Consider the following 8,103-nt stretch of genomic DNA (forward strand, 5'->3'; position numbering starts at 1 on the left):
AGCCTCTCTTTACTCAGGTGGTAGCCGCAGCCGTCTTACCTTTTCAATCGAGGACTCAACAGTTGGTATTCATCTGACTTCGGTGCTAACCAACGCCGTCATACCGAAAGATGCAGTTGATGTTTTCTGCTTCGGTGCTAGCGTTGGTCGTCATACCGATGATGTCAGGTCGTTTTTGCTTTTGTTCTTTTTCAAAACTTTTCATATCATATTTGTGACTCCTGTATATGCCTTTACTTCGGTGGTGGCCGCAGCCGTCTTACCGTTTCAAGGTATCAGGGTCTGTTGGATTGTTCGGTGGTAGCCAAGCCGTCTTACCGAGTTGAGGATTATTCCTCGGTGATAGCTTGGCCGTCATACCGAGGGTGTCGCCATTTCTCTGTCCGTGAGTTTGGTATCTTTCAAGATGTTCTACTGAGTTGTACTCAGGTCACTTTCTGTGATTTTATCGAGTTCTTTGTCGCTCCACTCTGTTTTCTTTTTCCGAATTGCCCCTTTTAAAATTGGGGATGCTTCACTGCCAAGTTTCTTGTTGCGTATGGTTACATCATTTACTTTGTGCTTGGCGTATATGCACTCGTAAAATATTCACAATTGCCCCTTTGCAAAATTGGGATGCTTCCCTGCAATGCCTAGAGTTGTCTTTCAAATACTCGATCTTCTTTGATTTAAGTTGTCCCTACTCTAGTGCTTCTTCTCCTTTACAAACCATGGATACCTCACCACATGGCTTCGAAGTTGTTGGTGCTCTAAAGCTCTTGACGTTTGGCTCCTTTGTCCGCGCTCTTAGCAGACTGTGGCCCCCAACATGGCAGCCCACACAAAGAGACAGCAAAAAACACCACTTCTTGCATGCAAATTCTGGCAATTAGGCAATTGATCTCAGCAAACTCATGCTTGGGAGTTGTTCCTGGGGGTTTGCAGGATGTGTTCGAATAAATATTTTCTGTCTACTGGCCTTATTTAGGACGGATGAATAAGGATTAAACTGCTATATATTCCTTTGTTTGGAACGGTCTCGGTTTGTTTATCTCACTTTAAATGAAGAAATATGCAAATCCCTGGAATATTTACTCAAACTATTGTTGCAGTTATGCGGGCTATCATACAACGAAGCTGTGAATGTAATTCTAAGTTTATATGTGGAGTATTTAACCAGATGTCATCGGATTAATCTCGGTTGTTTTCTACAACCGGCAATTGCCTGTATGGGCTCCTACACGTGGGATTTGAAAACTTCTCGTTATTCACAAAATATGGATTCGACCTTTATAATTTTGCTATGCCTATGCTCCTGAGATATTAGCGAAGCTTTATTGATAGTTTTCAAGTGATTGGAAAAGGATTTACTCACTTTTTTTGGCCCAAAAAGCAGGAGCCTTGTGACCGCAGGTCCGCTCGCCTGGCCCCCTGGTGGCAGAACTAGTAAGTAGATAGGGACAGTGGGAATCTCCTTAATCCATTCATGCGCGTCACTAATTAGATGACGAGGCATTTGGCTAGTTACGTGATATTTCCCCCTCAGGTGTTCGAGGGGGTCTAGCCGGGCTACCGGTGGCGTTTCTAGCTATAGGATTCACCTATAGCGTTAGTTGTGCCCAGAATTTATCCAGGCAGCAACAGGTGGACCGAGGTCCACAAAGCATCCTTTCTTGCCAGTTCTCCGGTAGCCCAACGTCCAGCCTGGTGCAGGGTTCACCCTTTCTTAAGCTGCAGTTGAGCAAGAGCCAGTTCAGCCGCCTGTGTCGCTTATAAGCGACCCATGCTGACAGGGGTCCAGCTAACGTTTTCCCTGTATAGCTGACTGGATTGCCGCAGCTAAGGCAGATCCACTTGCCTTGGGCACATTCCCTGCACCGGGTCCGCAGGAGGGGGGTAGACACCCGCGCGTTTTGCCGGGTGCCGAGACTTTTTGGGCTCCGGTTTTTCCCCCCTCTCTGCCACCGCAGCCCTCCGACTCCAGGCTGCGGCTAGAGCTCCCCCGCTTAGCCGTGCGAGCCTCCGACTCCACTCGCACGTTGCCCGTGACGCACCCCTAGGAGGTGGGGAGAGCTCAGATCCAGAGGCCGCGACTCCACCCAGGCTGGATTACACGGACACGCCACAATCCGCCTCGTTCAGGCACCTCTGGACCATGAATGGTCGCCGGCCTTTCCCTTAGCTGACTTACGAGATGAATCGACTGCCGCACTGTGGCCTCCAGTGGACTGGATTACAGGGGCGCGCAACCAACCCCCGGCCCTAACAGTGCGGTTTAATTCTCATTGAACTCTCTCAAGGACGCCATTCCGTGCTGAGGCCTCCGTGCAGCTAGATCACAGGGGTCCGCCAAGCCCCCCGGCCACTTCAGGCTGGTCTGGGAAATGCTCATGCCATGCTATCGCCGCCCTGACGCAGGCTTACAGAGGTCCGCCACGACCCCCAGCGGATCTTGAACCGCTACAGTCTGAGCTCAGTCAGTCACTCATTCCAAGCTACCGCCGCCCTGTCGCAGGCTTACAGAGGTCCGCCACCACCCCCGGCCGATCTTGAGCCGCTACAGTCTGAGCCAGGGTCGTCATACCATGCTGAGGCCTCCATGGCTGGATTACAAGGGTCCACTACAACCCCCGGCCGCTTCAATCTTTGGTCTGCGTTCACCGCTTGGGAATGCCCTGGTGAACTTCGCCCTGGTGACTGTCCTTGATTGTAAGTCGGTTGGTAGAGTAACGGCCGACATTCATTCATTCGTGAGTGAAACGATCAACACCTTGCCCCCAGGCGATAGGTTACAGAGACTCGCCACAAGTCCCCGGCATGGACCAGCCATGGCACTGTACATTGCCACACACTCCAAGCGCCAAGAGAGTCATAGTTACTCCCGCCGTTTACCCGCGCTTTTCTGAATTTCTTCACGTTGACATTCAGAGCACTGGGCAGAAATCACATTGCGTCAGCACCGTCAACGGCCCTCGCAATGCTTTGTTTTAATCAGACAGTCGGATTCCCCCGGTCCGTGCCAGTTCTGAGTTGGCTGTTTTCTGCCGGCCGAAGCAAGAACCTCAGGCGCGAAGCCCACGGAAAATGCACAGCTGTGGCTTTCCACAGGAAGGTCCCGACGCTGGTCCGGGCTCGGCCGCACCGCTTTTTACGGCGGCGAGCCTCGCCCAGTCCCGGTGCAGTGCCGTTCCTGCTTCTGGACCCCAGCCCGACCGGCTCAGCCCTCAGAGCCAATCCTTTTCCCAAGGTTACGGATCCGTTTTGCCGACTTCCCTTACCTACATTGGTCTATCGACTAGAGGCTGTTCACCTTGGAGACCTGCTGCGGATGTGGGTACGGTCCGGCACGAAAATCACACTCCCTCACTCGGATTTTCAAGGGCCGACAGGAGCGCACCGGACAGCGCAAGAGCCGCACTGCTCTACGGAGCCACCGTCCCTATCTCGGGGTGAACCCATTCCAGGGACTCGATCTCCTTACAGAGAAAAGAAAACTCTTCCCGGGGCTCCCATCGGCGTCTCCGAGCTGGTTTGCGTTGCCGCACTGGGTCCCGAAGGACCGATCTCCGTAGCCGGGTTCGGGACTGTTAACCCGATTCCCTTTTGGTTGCAGCGGGGCGTCTCCGATTCACAGACTGAGCTGCACAAACGCGCCCGCTTCTGAAAGGATTTCTCCTTTCCCTAAGGACCGACTGACCCATGTTCAACTGCTGTTCACATGGGACCCTTCTCCACTTCAGTCCTCAAGGTTCTCACTTGAGTATTTGCTACTACCACCAAGATCTGCACCAGCGGCGGCTCCAGGCGGGCTCACGCCCGACACCTTCAACGCCCACCGCTGCGGCCCTCCTACTCGTCGCGGCTTAGCACCCCCACATTTCGTGCTTTTCTGCCGGCGACGGCCGGGGATAGGCGCGACGCTAGAGCGCCATCCATTTTCGGGGCTAGTTGCTTCGGCAGGTGAGTTGTTACACACTCCTTAGCGGATTCCGACTTCCATGGCCACCGTCCTGCTGTCTTAAGCAACCAACACCCTTCATGGGTTCTCATGAGCGTCCCGACTCGGGCGCCTTACCCCGGCGTTTGGTTCATCCCACAGCGCCAGTTCTGCTTACCAAAAGTGGCCCACTTGGCACTCTCATCGCAGCGGGAGGCCTCAACCCAGAAGGCCTCCCGTACACCCATTGAAAGTTTGAGAATAGGTTGAGCACGTTTCGACCCCAATGCCTCTAATCATTCGCTTTACCAGGTGTGACTGCTCTCCCATCGAGCGCCAGCTATCCTGACGGAAACTTCGGAGGGAACCAGCTACTAGATGGTTCGATTGGTCTTTCGCCCCTATACCCAGGTCGGACGATCGATTTGCACGTCAGAATCGCTTCGGACCTCCACCAGAGTTTCCTCTGGCCTCGTCCTGCCCGGGCATAGTTCACCATCTTTCGGGTGCCAACGTGTGCGCTCTGGCTCCGCCCCGGCGACGAGTGAGCGCCTGGGACGGGCCGTTGCTGCTCCCTTTTTCGGACCCCTGTGCGGTCCGGGATCGCAACGCAGCCCGCAAGGGGCCTTCACGTTTCATTGCGCCATTGGGTTTCGAGAGACCCATTGACTCGCGCACATGTTAGACTCCTTGGTCCGTGTTTCAAGACGGGTCGGGTGGGTTACCGACCTACTCGCCGCAAACCACGATAGCGCCTCCGCGGGAGAATTGCCCCGCTCGCAGCGGCTTCTCGCCGGCCAACCCGCCGCCACGGGACCAACCCGGACGACAGGAGACGACAAGCTTGCCCAGCGGGTTCTCCGCTCCGTTTCCGGAGGGCGTCATCGTTCGGGCCTCCCGACAGCCGGGAGAAGCCCATGGGGCCTGGACGGGGTGACGAACTTCTCGTGCACGGCGAGGTATAACTCCCGCGTGCCGTCCCCGAAGGGACGGGCAGGTCACCTCCATAGCCGGACTCAAAGTCGTACTTTTCCCATTGACCCGCGTCCGTCGCGGCGTTCTACCGGCGGTGGGAAGTGCGCACCCTGGAGACCGCGTCTGCGTGCCAGCAGCCGGAACAGCCCCCCGAAGGGGGCCGTTTACCCGACGCCGCCGGCTCCGCGGTCTTCCGGAGACTGAATCCCACCGCTTTCGAGCTTCGAGGGCCCACCCGTTTTACTCTAAGCGGTTTCACGTACTCTTGAACTCTCTCTTCAAAGTTCTTTTCAACTTTCCCTCACGGTACTTGTGAACTATCGGTCTCTCGGTCGTATTTAGCCTTAGATGGAGTTTACCACCCACTTAGGGCTGCACTCTCAAGCAACCCGACTCACGGGAGGCTTCATCCCGGGCGCGCAACGGCGGAGACGGGCCTGGCACCCACTCTGGGACAAGCCCCTGTCAGGGGGACTTGCACCGTCGCAAACACCCGAGAACGTCGCCTCCCATACACCACATTTCCCGACCGCCTGCAAGGACGGGGGATTCGGTGCTGGGCTCGGTCCCGTTTCGCTCGCAGCTACTCGGGGAATCCCTGTTGGTTTCTTTTCCTCCGCTTAGTGATATGCTTAAATTCAGCGGGTTGTCTCGCCTGATCTGAGGTCGACAACGGATACATCGCTTTCGCCCATTCCAGCACGACCGAGTACGACGCCCTGCCACGTACTTACGGACGAGGCTGGCAGGCGGCACAACGCCTGCGCGCGTGCGTCATACGAGCGGTATGCCGAAAAGGACTCGACACGTTCGAAAACCCAGCGCCAACCGAGTGCGACGCCCTACCACGTCCTTCGCCCAACACGGAGCTACTTATAGACGAGGCTGGCAGGCGGCGAACCGCCTGCGCGCGTGCGGCGCACGAGCAGTTGCGTGGTAAGCGACCGTGTCTGAAGCCCAAACACCACCGAGGCAAAGATCGCCTTAGCAGCGCGCCGCTTCAGCGGGCACCGCAGGGGCGACTAAAACCTGGTGGGAGGCATCGTCTCGTGTAGCGTCGCCCCTGCCCCAACTGGAGTGGCCCAGTCTTTAGGGGACAGAGACTGCGAAGCACTTGGACCGACGGCGGACTACCACGGAACGCTTCAGCTCCGCCAACGGGGCACCCACGCTCTCGAAGGAGACATTTTCCGTTTCGCGGCAATTCTCCGCCATGCCGTGACTCTTCTCGCTCGCAGACGGCGCTGTCGCGTCGAACCGCTTTCGGGGGCCACCCTTCTCCTCCCCGCTCCTCGCAAGAATCTGCCGATTCCCATTCCTGCGACGAAGCCCGGAAGGGCGCCCACACAGCTGCGGTGACGTGAACGAGCGACCAGCTCTGGAGCTCGACGTACTTCGAAGGCAAACAGCGCAAATTGCGATCGCGCTGGCTTTGCGCACGGCGCGGGAATCGGCCGGCGTTTCATTCCCACGTTTTCCGTGCACGCAAGCGTGCGCTTCCGACTCTCTCGCAAACGTGCGCGCTACATGGCAACAGACGTTCGCGCCTCGTGCTTGGACCGCTCTTTCCCTGCAGGTATCCGACTCCATCCTGCGGTGGTCTTGCTAGAGGCGCGCACTCGTCACGCTGCAGTAGTAATGCCTCGTTTCCGTCTTTTCGAAGAATTGGCACAACGGTTTGCCACCGTCTCCCTCTCGTGAGGCCGCTGGCGCGTGGCTTTAGCGCTCAACGTACTGTCCATGATGCCGACGCGGTCAAAACGAGTCGACGGACGCACGTTCCCTGTGCGCCGAAGTCTCTCTTGATATGTGATCCGACCCTCAGACAGACGAAGCCAAGGGAAGACCCAAGGCCGCAATGTGCGTTCAAAGAATCAGTGCTCAGTGTGTCCTGCAATTCACACCAAGTCTCGCAGCTGGCTGCGTTCTTCATCGACCCGAGAACCGAGTAATCCACCGCTTAGAGTCGTGAAAAATAGTTTGTTCAATTCAGTACAGTACAACCAGGGTTTTAGGCACGTGGCGTCTCCCTGTGTGTGGTTTCGAAGAGCGCCTTTCGGCGTGCGCTCCTCCAGTCTCGCTCTTTCGGCGGCCGCGTCTCAGCAGCTGAAAGCCTAATGGCACTCCACTCCTGCTACTCGCGCGTGTGTTTTGCGCCCACGCCTTCCTCGCTTGCCCTCGAGGTACCCTATGCCGTTTGCGCGCACTCGAAGCCGGTTTTACCTGCCAACCAACCACCGGACCCGTGTGTCTCGTGTGCATGTTCACATCGCTCCACGAAAAATTGCAAAAAGCGACAGAGCCATGAGTAGGGCTAAGCCGCTGTGGAGTCTTTAACGGCTACACGGCCACGGGCAGGGTTTCACCCCCATCGACGTGCTGTGCTTCAGCCAGCAGTAGGTTTATTGAAGGGCCTCAAACACACACACACACTTTCGCATCGGCAGATCGCCGCAGCATAACCGCTGTTGATCCAACAGCCTACTTGAGACGAAAGACAAGAGCCCGGCGCGCGTACTCGCGCAGCTCTCCAAAACCACTCGGCCAGTGCCAGGGACGGCTCCCTGCGCCGGAGCCACAACAAGTCTACTTGAGGCGGAAGACGAAGCCAGCAAGGGCCTGGCCGCAAGTGCGTTCGAATCCGGGACTACAGTCCCTCGTCTTGCAATTGCAAGCCCCTATCCCAATCACGAAAGAAGTTCCACGGGTTACCCAGTCTTTTCAGACAGGGATAAAGACACGCTGCTTCCTTCAGTGTAGCGCGCGTGCGGCCCCGGACATCTAAGGGCATCACAGACCTGTTATTGCTCTGTTTCGTGCGGCTAGGAGCCGCTTGTCCCTCTAAGAAGGTTGTAAGGTGCTGGGAATCCCGCACCTATTTAATAGGCTAGAGTCTCGTTCGTTATCGGAATTAACCAGACAAATCGCTCCACCAACTAAGAACCGCCATGCACCACCATCCACCGAATCAAGAAAGAGCTCTCAATCTGTCAATCCTCCCAGTGTCCGGGCCGGGTAAGTTTTCCCGTGTTGAGTCAAATTAAGCCGCAGGCTCCACTCCTGGTGGTGCCCTTCCGTCAATTCCTTTAAGTTTGAGCTTTGCAACCCTACTTCCCCCGGAACCCAAACACTTTGGTTTCCCGGAAGCTGCCCGCCGAGTCATTTGAGTAACTCAGGCGGATCGCTGGTTGGCATCGTTTATGGTCAGAACT

General features: G+C 56.3%; 1 non-coding gene and 1 pseudogene across 1 annotated transcript; both read right to left on the bottom strand.

Annotated features, from left to right (window-relative positions):
* Positions 1-5,560, bottom strand: part of LOC140213863 (large subunit ribosomal RNA) — a 9,109-nt pseudogene extending 3,549 nt beyond the window's left edge.
* Positions 5,561-6,706: 1,146 nt separating this feature from the next.
* On the bottom strand, positions 6,707-6,859 carry LOC140213866 (5.8S ribosomal RNA). The gene has a single exon (XR_011890855.1). It is a non-coding gene; the product is annotated as a 5.8S ribosomal RNA (ribosomal RNA).
* Between the last annotated feature and the right edge of the window lie 1,244 nt (positions 6,860-8,103).

Source organism: Dermacentor andersoni, chromosome 10 (genome assembly GCF_023375885.2).
Source record: "Dermacentor andersoni chromosome 10, qqDerAnde1_hic_scaffold, whole genome shotgun sequence".
Taxonomy (NCBI): domain Eukaryota; kingdom Metazoa; phylum Arthropoda; class Arachnida; order Ixodida; family Ixodidae; genus Dermacentor; species Dermacentor andersoni.